Here is an 18,546-nt window from a genome sequence, read left to right as displayed (position 1 = left end):
TGGCAGAGACACAACAACAAAAAAGAGAATTTTAGTCCAATATCCCTGACGAACATCAATGCAAAAATCCTCAATAAAATACTGGCACACCGAATCCAGCAGCACATCAAAAGCTTATCCACCACAATCAAGTTGGCTTCATCCCTGGGATGCAAAGCTGGTTCAACATACAGAAATCAAGAAATGTAATCCATCACATAAACAGAAACAATGACAAAATCCACATGATTATCTCAATAGATACAGAAAAGGCCTGTGATAAAATTCATCACCCCTTCATACTAAAACCTCTCAATAAACTGGGTATTGATGGAACGTATTTCCAAATAATAAGAGCTATTTATTACAGACCCACAGCCAATATCATACTGAATGGGCTAAAGCTGGAAGCATTCCCTTTGAAAACCAGCACAAGACAAGGATGCCCTCTCTCACCACTCCTATTCAACATAGTGTTGGAAGTTCTGGCCAGGGCAATCAGGCAAGAGAAAGAAATATAGGGTATGCAAATAGGAAAAAAGGAAGTCAAATTGTCTCTGTTTTCAGATGACATGATTGTATATATCATCTCAGCCCAAAATCTCCTTAAGCTGATAAGTAACTTCAGCAAAGTCTCAGGATACAAAATCAATGTGCAAAAATCACAAGCATTTTTATATACCAATAGTAGACAGAGAGCCAAATCATTTGTAAACTCCCATTCACAACTGCTACAAAGAGAATAAAATACCTAGGAATACAACTTATCAAGGGATGTGAAGGACCTGTTCAAGGAGAACTATAAACCACTGCTCAAGGAAATAAGAGAGGACACAAACAAATGGAAAAACATTCCATGCTCATGGCTAGGAAGAATCAGTCATGAAAATGGCTATAATGTCCAAAGTAATTTATAGATTTAATGCTATCCCTGTCAAGATACCAATGACTTTCTTCACAGAATTAGAAAAAAAAAAAAAACTACTTTAAATTTCATATGGAGCCGAAAAAGAGCTCGTATAGCCAATACAATCCCAAGCAAAAAGAACAAATCTGGAGACATCACACTATCTGACTTCAAACTATACTACAAGGCTACAGTAACCAAAACAGTATTGTACTGGTACCACAACAGATATATAGTCCAATGGAACAGAACAGAGGCCTCGGAAATAATGCCACACATCTACAACCATGTGTTCTTTGACAAACCTGACAAAAACAAGGAACAGGGGAAGGATTCCCTATTTAATAAATGGTGTTGGGAAAACTGGCTAGCCATATGCAGAAAACTGAAACTGAATCCCTTCCTTGCACCTTATACAAAAATTAACTCAAGTTGCATGAAAGACTTAAATGTCAGACCTAAAACCATGAAAACCCTAGGAGAAAACCTAGGCAATACCAGTCAGGACATAGGCATGGGCAAAGACTTCATGACTAAAACACCAAAAGCAATGTCAACAAAAGTCAAAATTGACAAATGGGATCTAATGAAACTAAAGAACTTCTGCACAGCAAAAGAAACTATCATCAGCGTGAACAGGCAACCTACAGAATGGGAGAAAGCTTTTGCAATCTAGCCTTCTCACAAAGGGCTAGTATCCAGAATCTACAAGGAACTTAAACAAATGTACAAGAAAAAAAGAAAAAGAAAAAAAAGAAAAAACATCAAAATGTGAGTGAAGGACATGAACAGACACTTCTCAAAAGAAGACATTGATGCAGCCAACAAACATATGAAAAAAACCTCATCATCTCTGGTCATTAGACAAATGCAAATCAAAACCACAATGAGATATCATCTCATGCCAGTTAGAATGGCGATCATTAAAAAGTGAGGAAACAACAGATGCTGGAGAGGATGTGGAGAAATAGGAACGCTTTTATTTATGCTGTTGGGAGTGTAAATTAGTTCGACCATTGTGGAATACAGTGTGGCAATTCCTTAAGGATCTGGAACCAGAAATACCATTTGACCCAGCAATCCCATTAGTGGGTGTATACCCAAAGGATTATAAATCATTCTACTATTGTGTCCGGAATTGGTGGGTTCTTGGTCTCACTGACTTCGAGAACGAAACCGCGCACCCTCGCAGTGAGTGTTACAGCTCTTAAAGATTGTGTGTCCGGAGTTTGTTTCTTCAGATGTTCAGATGTGTCTGGAGCTTCTTCCTTTTGCTGGGTTTGTGGTCTCGCTGTCAGGAGTGAAGCTGCAAACCTTCATGGTGAGTGTTACAGCTCTTAAAGGCAGCACGTCTGGAGTTGTTGGTTCTTCCGGGTGGGTTCGTGGTCTCGTTGGCTTCAGGAGTGAAGCTGCAGACCTTCATGGTGAGTGTTACAGCTCATAAAGGCAGCGTGGACCCAAAGAGTGAGCAGCAGCAAAATTTATTGCCAAGAGTGAAAGAACAAAGCTTCCACAGCATGGAAGGGGACCTGAGCAGGTTGTCACTGCTGGCTCGGGCTGCCTGCTTTTATTCCCTTATCTGACCCCACCCACATCCTACTGATTGGTCCATTTTATAGAGAGCTGATTGGTCTATTTTACAGAGAGCTGATTGTTCCATTTTGACAGAGTGCTGAGCTAGACACAGAGTGCTAGAGGGAAAAGTCCTCCAAGTCCCCACTAGGTTAGCTAGATACAGGTACCAATTGGTGTATTTACAAATCCTGAGCTAGACACAGAGTGCTGATTGGTGCGTTTATAATCCCTGAGCTAGACACAGAGTGCTGATTGGTGTATTTACGATCCTCTAGCTAGACATAAAAGTTCTCCAAGTACCCGTCGGCTCAGGAGCCCAGCTGGCTTCACCCACTGGATCCTGCACCAGGGCTGCAGGCAGTGCTGCCCACAAGTTGCCAGCCGTGGCTGCGCTCCTCAGTCCTTGGGCTGTCAATGGGACCGGGTGCCATCGAGCAGGGTGGTGCCTATCGGGAAGGCTCAGGCCACGCAGGAGCCCACCACAGCATGGGGGAGCTCTGACATGGCGGGCTGCAGGTCCTGAGCCCTGCCCGGCGGGGAGGCAGCAAAGGCTCCAGGAGAATTCGAGCGCAGCGCCGGTGGACCGCTCTGCTGGGGGACCTGGTGCACCCTCTGCAGCTGCTGGCCTGGGTGCTAAGCCCCTCACTGCTCTGGGCTGCGGTGCTGGCCAGCCGCTCTGTGTGCCCGATCTGCCAAGCCTGTGCCTGCACCCGCCAGAACTCACACTGGCCCGCAAGCACAGCACGCAGCCCGTTCCCACCCTTGCCTCTCCCTCCACACCTCCCTGCAAGCAGAGGGAGGAGGTTCCAGCCTCAGCCAGCTCAGAAAGGGGCTCCCACGGTGCCGTGGCGGGCTGAAGGGCTCCTCAAGTGCTGCAAGAGTGGATGCCGAGGCTGAGGAGGTGCTGAGAGTGAGGACTGCTAGTACATTGTCACCTCTCACTATAAAGACACATGCATATGTATATTTATTGTGGCACTATTCACAATAGCAAAGACTTGGAACCAATCCAAAGGTGCATCAGTGATAGACTGGATAAAGAAAATGTGGAACATATACACTATGGAATACTATGCAGCCATAAAAAAAAATGATTTCATGTCCTTTGCAAGAACATGGATGAAACTGGAAACCATCATTCTCAGCAAACTAACACAGGAACAGAAAACCAAACACCGCATGTTCTCATTCATAAGTGGGAGTTGAACAATGAGAACACATGGACACAGGGAGAGGAACATTACACACTGGGGGCTGTCGAGGGGTGGGGAGGCAAGGAAAGGGAGAGCATTAGGACAAATACCTAATGCATGCAGGGCTTAAAACCTAGATGATGTGTTGATAGGTGCAACAAACCACCATGGCACATGTATACCTATGTGGCAAACCTGCATGCTCAGCACATGTATACCAGAACTTAAAATTAAAAAAAAAAAAAGTATATAGTTAATTAGATATCAGACCAGTGTGACAGACTGAATTGGCTTTTTGTTTTTAGAACTCTCATCACTTTGGACTGTTGGTTAATGTTTCAGTCAATTCAACTAAAGATAATAGAAATCACTGAAATTATTTTAAGCAGAAAGAAATTTAATATAAGGAATTAGGTACTTAGAAAGTTATTAAAGAGCTGGGCCCTGGCCCCTATGAATGATTTCAATCCAGTGGTCATAAACCACTGACAGAACTCCAGGGCTGTTTTGCACTGCCTGTTGGATCTGAACTTGCCAAAAGGATACTTCATGTGCTACCATTTACTCAACTTAACAGTTTTTAATTCTTCCAAATACATCCCAATGGCAGAATCTAAATTACTTTCAGAACCCTGGCTGCAAGAGAGACTGGTAAATGTAGTTTTTAGCTGCCAACTCCTGCATCATTGGAAGGCATTCTAAAAATAAGTTGAAACAAATCTTGAATGAACCAATTATCTACCCATTTAAACTCATCTGATTATAGCTCCTCTGCCATATCTCCCCAGCTCTGTATTGTAATAAACTTTTCTGATACATGTATATGAACTTTATTCCCATTTCAACTGCCCATTTCTTTAAAATTTATTTCAGTAGTGCATCTACTAGCTTATGTGTATTTATTACAAATCTCCTTTGAAATCCTGTTCTATGTAAGAATATAAATTAAGCCAAATAGAATAAATGCTCAACTCAAAGTGATATGGCTCTTAACTTTCACAGACAATAGCAAATATCTATTGGTTATTTATTAAAGATTATAAAGGATTTTTTCAGTACTTCATTTCTTCTGTACTGTGTCATTAATTCTTCTTTGTCTACTGGATAATGTTCATCAGTATAAAAGCATGCTCTTAGTATCACCCATCCTAAAAAAAGCAGTATGTACAAAAAAACCTTCTTTTTAGGGGGAGCCAGGGGGAGACAGAGTCTCGCTCTGTTTGGCTAGAGTGCCGTGGTGTGATCACAGCTCACTGCAGTCTCAACCTCCGAGGCTCAGGCAATCCCCCAACCTCCGCCTCCTTAGTAGCTGGAACTACAGGCAAGCCCAGCTAATTTAATTTTCTTTTCTTTCTTTTTTTTTTTTTTTTTTTTTTTTTTTGTAGAGACTCACTCTGTTGCCCAGACTGGTCTCAAATCCTAGGCTAAAGTGATCGTCTTATTTCAACCTCACAAATTGCTGGGATTACACATGTGAGCCACTGCGCCTGGCCCCCAAACCATTTTTACATCCCAATGCTGTTCTGGCTATTGCCCTATTTTCTGCCAGAACGTTCACAGCCCAACTTGAGAAAGGAGATAGTTACATATGCTTTCTTCTTGTCTTTCACACATGTCCCAACTCACACCAATGTCACCTTTCTATCCTCATCTCACTCAACCTCAGCAGAATTTGACATAGCTGACCACTGTCTTCTTCTTGAAAATCTTTCCTTTTAGCTTCCATTATACTATTCATAGTTTTTCTCCAAATTTTTTTATACAACTCCTTCTTAAGTTTTGTTTCCCCCAGATTCCTGTACTCATAAATGTTGCATTTTCTAAGCCTTGATTCTGATGCCTGTTATCTCTTGTCTTTTTGTTTAAATACACCTGTAGGAAGACTCTGCCCAGACTTTCTCTCTGAGCTCCTGAACATATACATTTTACATAGATGTTTCATAGGCATCTCAAACTTAACAGATTTAACATATCCAAAAACCAAACTTTTGGTTTTCTCCCAAAACCTATTTCCTTCACATTCTCTATCATAAAATGATACCACAATTCATCCAGTAGCTTAAGCCATAAATATAGTGATCTCTGGATTTATCTATTTCTCTTTTCCCCTCACATCTAAAGTCTGTTGATTCTACCTTCAAAATAAAGCTTGAGTCTCTACACTTCTTTCTGTCTCCACTACCACTACCCTAGTCTACTCTAAAATTTCTCATCTACATCATTGCAGTTCTTTCTAACTGGCTTCCGCACTTCTATGCTTGCCCTGCTTTTATCTGTTCCTCTCAGAACAGAGTGAAGCTGCATATGCATACCCTCCTTTTAGTTTCTTTATTTTGGTGTGATTTATGTACAATATAATTCACCATTTTCAATGTATACTTTAATGAATTTTGACAAGTGTATATACTCATGTAACCTCCAGGCTGTAGGACAATTTTATTACTCCAGGAAGTTGCCTTGTATCTTTTGGAAGTTAAATTCCTCCCTCCATCCCTGCCCTGGCAATTACTGAGACAGTTCCCTTCTATTCGTTCTTTGCTGAGAGTTTTTTATTATGAATTGGTATTAAATGTTGTCACATGCATTTTCTGCACTTATTGAAATGATCATACGGCTTTTCCCTTTTAACTTGCTATTTTGGCAAATTACGTTGATTAATTTTTTATAGTTAAGCCAATCTTGCATTTCAAGAATTAATCCCACTTGGTAATGATGGGTTATCCCTTCAAAATACTGTTGGTCATGCTTGAAGCAAGTCTAGAAATAAAGCACTGTTGAATTTGATTTGCTAAAATTTTCTTAAGGAATTTTGCACCTGTGTTCATGAGGGTTATTGGTCTATAGTTTTCTTGCAGTTAACTTGTTGGAAATGAGTGGGTAGGATTCCTGCCTCTCTTGTGTTTTTCAAAGAATATAGAATTGATATTATTTTTTCTCTAAATGTTTGGTAGAATTCACTGGTGAAACATCTGGGCCTGGAGAGCTTTGGTTGTTTGTTTAAGTTGTTGTTGTTGTTGTAAGATACTAAATCATGAGTTCGCCTTTTAAAATGTAGGTATAGGCTGGGTGTGGTGGCTAACGCCTGTAATCCCAGCACTCTGGGAGGCTGAGGCAGGCAGATCACTTGAGGTCAGGAGTTCAAGACCAGCCTGGTCAACATGATGAAACCCTGTCTCTACTAAAAAATGTATTAAAAAATTAGCCAGGCATGGTGGCGGGCTCCTGTAATCCCAGCTACTCAAGAAGCTGAGGCAGGGAAATCGCCTGAACCTGGGAGGTGGAGGTTGCATTGAGCCAAGATTGTGTCACTACACTCCAGCCTGGGCGACAGAGCGAGACTCGGTCTCAAAAATAAATAAATAAATAAATAAATAAACAAATAAATAAAATAAGTAAAAAATGTAGGTATAGAACAATTCAGGATATCTTTTTCTCCTTGAATGAGCTTTGGTTGGTGTCTTTCAAGGAATTTGTTCATTTCATCTACATCATTAAATGTATGGACCCAAAATTGTTCCAGATATTACCTCATTCTTTTTATGTCTGTATAATTGGTAGAGATGTTTTTTCTTTCATCGTTGATATGCATAACTTATGTCTTTTTTAGTGACTAGAGGTTTTTCAATTTTACCGATTTTTTTTAAGAACAAGCTTTTGGCTTCGTTGAGTTTTCTCAATTTTCTGTTTTTTTTCTCTCATTATTTCCTTGTGATTTCCTATGAGTATTATTTTCTCTTCTTTTTCCCTCCTCTTTTTTTTTTAAGACAGAGTCTCGAACTATCTCCTGGGCTGAGTGCAATGGCGCAATCTCAGCTCACTGCAACCTCTGCCTCCCAGGTTCAAGTGATTGTCCTGCCTCAGCCTCCCGAGTAGATGCAATTACAGGCACCCACCGCCACCACGCCCAGCTAATTTTTTAAATTTTTAGTAGAGATGGGGGTTTCACTATGTTGGCCATGCTGGTCTTGAACTCCTGACCTTGTGAACCACCCGCCTTGGCCTCCCAAAGTGTTGGGATTACAGGCGTGAGCCACAGCACCAGGCCTTTTCCTGTTTTCTAGAGGGAAGCTTAAATTGTTTCTTTAGCACCTTTGTCCTTTTCTTATATATGTATTTAATGCTATGAATTTCCCTTGTAATTACTGCTGTAGCTGCAGCACATAAGTTTTATGTGTCATTTTCTTAACATTCCAGTAAAAGTATTTTCTAGTTTCCTGTGTTAATTCTTCTTTGGCTGATGGAGAGTTTAGAAGTCATTAACATTTAGTCTTTAAAATCAATATCCATTTTAGTTTTACTGTGGTTAGAAAATGTACTGATAATATTTGTGCTATGATTCTTTTGACTTCCTACTTCTGCTTTTTCGTACTAGACTCCTCTGGGTCTCCTCTGTACCTGTGAAAATTCTTGATTGGCAAATTATTTAGGCAGAGATGGGTCTCCTTTTCTCTGTGTTTCTTTTTTGGGTTTTGTTTTTGCTGTTGGTGGTGGTGGATTTCTTTTTTTTCTTCTAAGATTACCCCCTAATCTCCAGTTGCTCTGCCAGCTTGGGGCTCAGTGCTGTGACACTTCATACTTCCTACTGCCTGAGATAATCATGATGAGGGAGTGCACTTAATAAATAAATACATCAAACCCAACAGATCTTCTGTATATAGCTCTGCTTTTCAAGAGTAGATTTGTCTTCGTTCTCTGCCAGCTAGTTTTTGCTGACCCTGGAGTCCTTTTTCATTCATCCACAGTATACTTGCAGCTAGGCATTTGGATATTAATTAAATTGAATTTGAGTCTCATACTTTCTGTGGTTTACTCACTACCAAGAATTCTGACCTCTTGCACCTTTAGTTGATAAGCCTGCTGTTTTTTATATTTGACCATCATCTGTACTTACAACTATGTGGTTTAGGCAGCATTATCAGACCAGAAAGCTACAAAGTCATACTTTTTACTTCTTGTTAACCATTTTTCCAGACTAAACTCTCCTCTGCCTTCCTTCTGCTTTTGGATGCTTTCCAGTATCTTCAGGGGTTTTTTTTTAGCCCAATTTTAGTAATTATCCTCTGTGGAGGATTCATATGACCACCTCACTCCTCCACCATTACCAGCAGTTGTCTCCGACCCCAAAATAAGTCACTTACTTTAAAAACATTTTTTACCTAAGACACTATAGATGTGTGGCATGTGATCCAACCTAGCCAATCCAAATATCATCTTTCCTAGACAAGAATGATTGGTTAAGGAATGGACACAACATAAGTCAATTAATCAAAGCAAAGAGATTCCATTCTGGGATTTTTCTTGGTGCTGGGGGAGGAAAAATACCTCCCCTTGCACTGGCACCTGCAGCTTCCTGCTCCAGAAACCTGGGAGGAAAGGCCCATCTGAGGAGGTAGAACCAGAAGAGGAGAAATTAGGTCTTGGTAAAACGTTCAATCTAGCTTCTTCATCTATAAAATGAGCCTTTCCCAAAAGCTTTTGAGTTATGTGAGTCATTAGATTAACTTTTTCACCTAGCCATATCGAGCTGGATGTTTTGTACTTACAACTTAATTTTTACATAAGGCTCTACACTCTCCGTGACCTAATCTTGCCTGCCTTCTCAAATTTATTTGGTACTGTTCTCATTCTGAACCCTTATCTTTCAGCCTCCCTGACCTTTTACTTCTTCAGATACAAAACATTATTTCCCAACTCAGAATTTCAAATATGCTCTCCCTCTGTCTGGAAGATCTTCATAAAGCTGATTCTTCCTCATGCTTTGTCTCAGGTTAGATGTCCTGAGATATTATAATAATTAATTTGATGTGTCCACTTGACTAGCTCATGGGTGCTCAGGTTAAACATTATTTCTGGGTGTGTCTGTAAGGGTGTTTAGCAGCTGAATCAGTGGAGTGAGTAGAGCACATTGTCCTCCCCAGTGCAGTGTGGGCATCATCTAACCCATTGAGGACCTGCAGAGACGAAAAAAAAATGGAGGAAGAGGGGAGTAGTTCTATTTGCCTGACTGATTGATCTAGGACATCAGTCTTCTCCCATGGCTGGGACTTACACCATCAGCCCTTTGGTTCTCAGAATTATACCACCAGCTTTCCTGGGTCAGCCTCCATAATCTCAATTCCTTATCATCATATGTAATAAATTAGTGTATCCTGTTGGTTCTGTTTTCTAAAGAATCTTGACTAATACAGATCTTAATTAGACCTCTAATTATAGTGTCTAGGTAATTGCTGCACCTATAATTTCTTCCATAGCACTCTTCACAATTTATAATTAGACATTTAGTGTTGTTTTACTTATTTGTCAATTCTTTTACATTTAAAGAGCAAGGACTTTATCCGTTTTACCAATATGTATCCAGTCAGTGCCTGGCACAAAATGTATAATAATAAGAAACAATTATTGAAGAAAGGAAGGGATAGGAGAGATGAATTTACAGGACTAAGACTTAAAACTTAAACGATAATTAACTCTGATTAATAAGTTTTCTGAGCTGTGCTGTGCATTGCTCTGGTAATATCAAGTAACTATGCAGATTTTAGTTAAGGGTGGGCATCATAAGCTACAGGATAAGGAATTTAAAAGATCAGTTTAGATTACTGAAGAGGCAATGTATGAAAAACAAACCTGAGGCCGGGCGCAGTGGCTCAGCCTGTAATCCCAGCACTTTGGGAGGCTGACGTGGGCAGATCATGAGGTCAGGAGATCGAGACCGTCCTGACTAACATCATGAAACTCCATCTCTACTAAAAATACAAAAAATTAGCCGGGCGTGGTGACAAGTGCCTGTAGTCCCAGCTACTCGGGAGGCTGAGGCAGGAGAATGGCGTGAACCCAGGACGCAGAGCTTGCAGTGAGCCGAGATTGCACCATTACACTCCAGCCTGGGTGACAAAGTGAGACTCCATCTCAAAAAAAAAAAAAAAAAAATCTGAAAGTCAAAAGTTATGGCTTAACTAGAACTTAAGAGACAGCCAAGACTTAAGTTTATACTTAGTAGGAATCATCAGGGAATGAGACAGGCCTGTCCTTGGTGGTTTGTGGATAAAGCCAAAGTTTCTTTGAATATTTATGTTATACTCTGAACTATTACAACATGATTTTCTTTTTTAGTTGATGTGTTAATGATGTGTTAATGTTTTGTATCTGAAGAAGGACTATAAATCCTAAATAAAGGCTCTTGGATTTTCTTTTTTCTTTTTTTTTCTTTTTTTTTTTTTTTTAGTGAGACAGGGTCTCACTCTGTTGTCTAGGCTGGAGTGCAGTGGTGTGATCTCAGCTCACTGCAACCTCCGCCTCCTGGGTTCAAGTGATTCTCTCACCTCAGCCTCCCAAGTAGCTGGGTGCGTGCCACCATGCCTGAATAGTTTTTGTATTTTTGGTAGAGACAGGGTTTCACCATGTTGGCCAGGTTGGTCTTGAACTCCTGACATCAAATGATCCGCCCACCTTGGCCTCCCAAAATACTGGGATTACAGGCGTAAGCCATCGCGCCTGTTCAGGCTGTTGAATTTTCAACTGTCTAGCCTTTTTTTGCAGTGGGGTTTATTTAATGAAAGGTTTGATCACAAGTATTTTGGGACTATTATTTCACTTCACTTTTTAGTAGAACTTTGTAGTTTTAATTTGGGATTTTAGTAGTAGGTTACTTGAGAAAGGTAATGTGTTCAAGTGAATTAAGTTCTCTTAAAAAAAAAAAGCAAATGTTATAGGTTAAATTGTATCCTCTCCCTCAAAAGACATAGGTTAGAGTCCTAATCCCTTAGTACTTCAGAATGTGACCTTACTTGGTTATAGATACCTTACAGAGTTAATGAAGTTAAAATGAAATCATTAGGTTGGGCCCTAATCCAATACATATCCAGTATTTTTATCAAAGGAGAGATGTAGACACAGAGACATGCACAGCAAGAAGCACATGTAAAGACACAGGAAGAATACCCAAGGTTATAAGAAACTAGGAGAGAATCATGGAACCCGTCTTTCCTGGTGCCTTCAGAAGGAACATGGCCTTGTTGACACCTTGATTTCAGACTTCTAACCTCCAGCACCATGAAACAATACATTTCTGTTGTTCTAAGTCACACAGTTGTGGTACTTTGTTATGGCAGCTCTAGCAAATTAATACACCCAGTCTATAGTTTCAAAGCTGATTGTAATAATTTATGTTCATTATGGGAAAACTAAGACTTTCTTATTTATTGAAACATAAGATGAACAAGATTTAGAATAAGGTAATTAAAGTAAAACAAGAATTATATTATTTTTAGTTTTTTCTGTTTCCTTACTAGAAGTACAGCTATATTTGAATACAGAAATGTATATAAAATATTCCATATTTTTAGCATTTTAATCTATGAACTCTAATTTTTTTCATTAGATCCAACAAAAATTATCACGAAAGAGGAACTGTCCTTATCTTTTAAGAATAGTCATTTGCCTGAGTATTGATGCATCATTTCTTGAACAAAGCTTGTTCGGCATGTTTGATGTTATTAAATGGCAGCTTTTGTTCCCAAAGTTACCACGGCTCCCGGTGACTTGTTTTCTAATAAAAATGCTGTTTTAAGAGAAAATGGTAATTTTACGGTGGCAAATCCTAGCAGATACCAGCTTAACCAAGTGATCAAAGTTAATGTCACCAGCACTACATAGCAACATTATGGGCCCTAGATATATTGCTCTGAGAAGGGCACATTGACCATCTTTTCTAATAATGCATCACCTCTTCTAATCATGAGAACACATCAGACAAACTCAACCAGAGGGACATCTTACAAAATACCTCTGACCAGTACACTTCAGTGTATTATAGTCATACCAAACAAGACTGAGGAAATATCACAGACTACAAAATTAGGGAAACATAATACCTAAGTGTAATATGAGATGCTGGATTGGATCTTGGGACAGAGAAGTAACATTGGTGGAAAAACTGATTAAATCTGAATAAATTCTTTATTTTAATTAGTTAATCAAGGTTAATTTCTTAGTTTGGAAAGTTGTTCTTTAGTCATGTAAGATGTTAACATGAGGAGAAGTAAGGTTGGTCAGAGAGTATATAGGAACTCTGTGTACTATTTTTGCAACTCTTGTGAGTCAAAATAATCTCAAAATAACTGCTTAAAAATAAAAATAGGCTGGGTGCAGTGGCTCACACCTATAATCCCAGCACTTTGGGAGGCCAAGGCGGGCAGATCACGAGGTCAGGAGTTCGAGACCGGACTGGCCAACATGGTGAAACCCCGTCTCTACTAAAAATACAAAAATTAGCTAGGCATGGTGGTGGGCGCCTGTAATCCCAGCTCCTTGGGAGGCTGAGGCAGGAGAATTGTTTGAAAATGGGAGGTGGAGGTTGCAGTGAGCCGAGATCGCACCATTGCACTCCAGCCTAGGCAACAGGGTGAGACTCTGTCTCAAAAATAAAAATAAAACCCAATCCGAATAGACGTTTCTCAAAAGACATACAAATGGCCAGCAGATACATGAAAAAAATGCTCAACATCACTAATCGTTAGGGAGATGCAAATTAAAATCACAATGAGATATCATCTCACACCTGTCAGATTGGCTTTTATCAAATAGACAAAAGTATTGGCAAGGATGTGGAGAAAAGGGAACCCTTGTACACTGTTAATGGGGATGTAAATTAGTACAGCCTTTATAGAAAATGTATGGAGGTTCCTCAAAAAACTAAAAATAGAATTACTGTATGATCCAGCCATCCTGTTTGTGGGATTTACCCAAAGGACTTGAAAACAGTTTGTCAAAGAGATGTCTGCACATCCACGTTCATTGCAGAACCATTAACAATAGACACGTTAAGGAATCAACCCAAGTGTTCATCAACAGATGAGTGTATTTTTAAAAAATCTGGTATGTACACAATGGAATACTATTTGGCCTTGAAAAAGAAAGAAATTTTCTTATTTGCAACACCGTGGATGGAATCAGAGAACATTATGCTAAGTGAAATAAGATAAATCAGGCACAGAAACACAAAATATTACATGTCTCACATGTGGAATCTAAAACCATTGAACTCATCGAAGCAGAGAGTAGAATGGTGGTCACAAAGGCTGAGGGATGGTGGGGCGCAGTGGCTCACACCTGTGATCCTAGCACCTTGGGAGGCCAAAGCGGGCAGATCACAAGGTCAGGAGATCCAGACCATCCTGGCCAACATGGTGAAATCCTGTCTCCACTAAAAATACAAAAATTAGCTGGGCATGGTGGTGTGTGCCTTTAGTCCCAGCTACTCAGGAGGCTGAGGCAGGAGAATCGCTTGAACCTGGGAGGCAGAGGTTGCAGTGAGCTGAGATCACGCCATAGCACTTTGGCCTGGCAACAGAGCAAGACTCCGTCTCAAAAAAGAAAGAAAAACAAAGACTGAGGGATGGGAGGAATGGGAAGATGATGATTAAAGGGTACAAAATCTCAGACAGGAGAAATTTTATTTTCTTTCTTTTGAGTTCTATTGCATAGTGTGGTGAATATTCAAAATAGCTAAGAGAGTAAATTTCAAGTGTTCACACCACAAAAAGTTAAGTATTGGAGGTGATGGCCGTGTTAATTACCTTGATTAAATTATTCTACATTGTATTCAGAGGTTATAATATCACTTTTGTACCCTATAAATTTATGTCATTATAAATTTTCAATTTATAATTAAGAAAAAACACTTAGGGCCAGATTAGCATCAGAAGTGATTTTTTAAATATTTACGAAATACAATACATATACCACATGTTATGTAACTCCACACACCACCAGTGTTGTTTGGGGGACAAATATGTTCATATTTCTGTACTGAAATGTATGACATTTCATGTAGTGTAAGATAAATAAAAGCTATTTATATATTTAAAAAAAAAAAGACCTTGCTTCCATTCCATGCATCTTTTTAAGTGTTAAAATATAAATGTTGAGAACAGCGCAAGATGGCCAATTTCGCTGATTGTGTGTTGGATGAGGAGAAGGTACGCATAGCTGCTAAATTCATCACTCATGCACCCCCAGGGGAATTTAATGAAGTATTCAGTGATGTTCGGCTACTACGTAATAATGACAACCTCCTCAGGGAAAGGGCAGAACATGCATTTGCTCATTACAACGTGAATCAGTTTGCACCTGTGAAGACAGAAAGATATGAAGATCAGGTCTTAATTACAGAGCACGGTGACCTGGGCAATAGCAGAGTTTTAGATCTGCTTTCCTTTAAATTTGATCACTTACTCACTTACAGAAAGAAGCAAGTGACCCCCAGCCAGAACAAGTAGATGGAGGTCTGAAGTCTTGGAGATAATCCTGTGACAGTGCTTTAAGAGCTTATGAGAAAGACCATTATTCCAATGGCTTCTGTACTGTTTATGCTAAAACTACCTATGGGCAACAGACTATTATTGCGTGTATTGAAAGCCACCAGAGTCAGCCTAAAAACTTATGGAATGGTCGTTGGAGATCAGAGTGGAAGTTTACCATCACACTACCTACAGGCCAGGTTTTGGAGTGCTTAAGATTCAGGTTCACTATTATGAAGATGGCAATGTGCGGTTGGTTAGTCATAAAGATGTACATGATTCACTAACTGTTTCGAATGACACACAAACTGCCAAGGAGTTTATTAAAATCATAGAGAATGCAGAAAATGAGCGTCAGACAGCAATTAGTGATAACTATCAAACAATGTCAGATACCACATTCAAGGTCTTGCGCCAGCAGCTTCCAGTTACCCGCACCAAAATCGACTGGAACAAGATACTCAGCTACAACATTGGCAAAGAAATGCAGAATGCCTAAAGGCTGAATGTAGGGTTCTTCAGTATGTGGAAAGACAAGGATTCAACATGTGGTCATATGATAAATAAGTGATTTATAAATAAGAGTGCTATTTTGCTAGCGCTTTCAAAGTTAACCAGTTTTCTAGCCTCATGGAATACTGTTGAACCTATAAGCATTGTCTTGATTCTTTTGTGTTCTCTGCCTTGCAATTTTCTGTTATTGCTATATCCAAGTGTAAGTCTTTTTTTTTTTTTTATGTTAATTCTGGCACATTTTATGTTGGAGAGAGAGATCTATCCTAGAGACATTTTACTGTTGAAAAAAGTTTCCTAGCCATGAAGCCCTGCTGCTGATTTAGACAAGGTATTATGGTCATTATTTTCTACCCCATCCTTCCAAGCACTTCTGATACTTCAGTGGTTTTCACTGATCCACCAGCACCTAAAGAGGCTATACTACAATCTACAGCTAAACGGAAGACACATTCATCCTTCTCCCTCCGACTGCTTTGATCATCATTTATTGCATCTCAGAACTGTAATTTTGAAAGTTTGGATTGGGACTTTTCAGGTCCTTTTGGAGGGCAAAGGAAGTGTCAGCTTCTCTGGGGAACTTGTTTTTAAATCCAAAGACTTGAACCACGTTCCCTGCACATGAACATGTTTGCTTTTATCCCTTCTCTCATTGTCTCCTTCCCATCTTAGTGCCATTGTAGTTATAGACATCCGTATTTTTAGAAGAGTTTTACCCATTTATTTTTTTAAACAGTCAAGAACTACTGAAATACTGTGGATATAGAGTATAAAACTTGAAAAATGCAGATGTTGAGGGAATAATAGGTATCTTGTGCTTTAGTACTTTATGGCAGGATTGCACTATAAGCAAATTAATTAAACAGCTATGTAAATCATAAACAAAAACTAAAAATGAACCAAAATGAAAAGGATAAATTCCAGGCAGTATCTTTCTACTGTAACCTGTTATTTAAGGAAATGCTGGTGATTTCTTCTAAATAGGATGTAAAACTTACTTCAAATTACTCTTCCTCAGTCCTGCCTTTCAAGAACTCAAGTGTAACTGTGATAAAATAACCTGTTCCAGGTATATTGGCAGGTATGTGTGTAATCTCAGAATACACAGATGACATAGATATAATGTAACAACTGGTAATGGTGGATTCATTTACATTGTTTATCGTTCTATGACCCGGCCTTAAGGGAAGGTCAGTTTTTAAAAGAAACAAGTAGTGTCTTCCTGCCTATCTCCAGATACAGGTTAAAAAAACAAAAAAAGCTTTCATGCTTTAGTTTTGTTTTTGCTCAGTAATATAGTCAAGCAACAGTTTGTTTCCAAGTGACCCATTGAGCTGCGAATGCATTTTTGTTTATTTCAAATAAAATATATTTGTATTATTTGTCATTCATACTATCCATCCATACCACACTATCTTTTGTATCAGGTAGTCTAATAGAAATATACCTGTTTTGTTCTAAAAAAAAATAAAGGTTAACTAGCTCAAAACATTTTGAGAATTCAAGAGTGAAATGAGAATTACTTGGAGAGAAATGTTTTGTCACCAGTAACTGTAGACTTCTTTCTGTTCTTTAATCAAAATTCAGGTTTACAAAATTTGGACATTTTGAGTTCAGAAATATTTAAATATTAATATACTGAAGAATTTTAATGTGTGAGCCAGTAATTTGAATATTGCTTTGATTTACAGTAATTTTGATGATGTTCATTTTGGTATTACACTCAGTTATTACTGATATTAACTAAAGTCCTCATAACAACTTTATTTGCATATACTACCATTTTTAATGAATAGCCATACTTTGCAAGATGTACATTAGAGCCTGATTTTGTAACGTTGTAAATTTATGCTTACCATTTTAAGGAACTAGAGACAAAATTTGAAGACAAGATATAACCATTTTGTGTAGCATTGAAAGATTAAAAGACATTTTTAGCACACAAAAAAACAAAGTTATGTCATAGTAAGCAATTTTCTTGACTTTTAAAAAGATTGAGTGTTTTAACATACTTAGTTCTTACAATTATTTTGTGTTATTTACTTTCTGGACTTTTCCTTACTGATGGGAGATTTTGTTCACTGGTAGTTTAGATTCAAAGCATTAGTTCAGTACAATTTCAGGTAGAAAACCTTAATGAATTATTCATTAATACTAATAAAGACATTTGTAGTTACCATGCCTCGTTACTGCCACACACCAGCATTTGTGTACTGATTTTAATCACTTTTATATGTAGTGATTTGATTTGGCTAGTAGAATTTGAAAAGCTTTGCTGAAAAGTATTCAGCTCATTATAATCTGAGAACATAGGCATTGCAGATGTATATTAATTTTTATTATGTAAAATGTGTACAGTTACCTCTCTTAAAATAGAAACTAAAATAATATTTACATTCATAATATTGAAACTATGTTTGAATGTTAATATCTGCCAAAAAATTGTGATCTTCTAAAAATATTGTTTTATGATATCATTCATCAGTTTGCAAATGTTTTCTCAGAGCACAACTCAAATGTCTTCTCTCAGCAGAACTCAAAAGTTTTCATCAAGACAGGTTTTATTTGTGAGCAATAAATCTGTTGATATTAAGTACATTAATATGAGAAACATTTGCTTTTCTAAAAGTGGAACATCGTAATATCCAGATAATTTTGTTTTGTCCTCATAAGGTTAATAGAGCCTATTTGACTTGAGTTGTATTTTGTTTTGCGAAATAAAGTATCTTTCTCCTTTTTTATTAATACCGAATATGCTTTGTTTTAAATGTAATTATAGGATTGACTGAGCCATCATCAGTGTATGATCAGAATTTTCCTTGTGAACAGTAGTTTGAAATGTTAAGATGGTTGAAGACTAAGGTTATTTTCCTGGCAATGGACCAAGGGTGTAAACAAAACAGCAATCCCTGCTGTGTAAAAAGATTAAAGCCACAAAAGAGACATCATTCTAAATACCCAGTGAGCTTTTACTAACCTTGTGAGTGACTTTTGCAATTGGAGCAAAGTGGCATGTTATATTTTAATCATTTAAAGAATAATTCCTGGTTATTCTAGCCTTTTTTTTTTTTTTTTTTTTTTT

General features: G+C 38.4%; 1 protein-coding gene and 1 pseudogene across 1 annotated transcript in view; both read left to right on the top strand.

Annotated features, from left to right (window-relative positions):
• LOC108517166 (bromodomain adjacent to zinc finger domain protein 2B-like) overlaps positions 1–18,546 on the top strand; it is a 171,688-nt gene that overhangs the window by 89,430 nt on the left and 63,712 nt on the right.
• Positions 14,592–15,450, top strand: LOC108517167 (F-actin-capping protein subunit alpha-1 pseudogene; annotated as a pseudogene).

The sequence above is a fragment of the Rhinopithecus bieti genome, unplaced genomic scaffold, assembly GCF_001698545.2.
Source record: "Rhinopithecus bieti isolate Rb0 unplaced genomic scaffold, ASM169854v2 scaffold_40700, whole genome shotgun sequence".
In the NCBI taxonomy this organism is placed as follows: Eukaryota; Metazoa; Chordata; class Mammalia; order Primates; family Cercopithecidae; genus Rhinopithecus; species Rhinopithecus bieti.
This window is presented reverse-complemented; position numbering and strand designations above follow the sequence as displayed.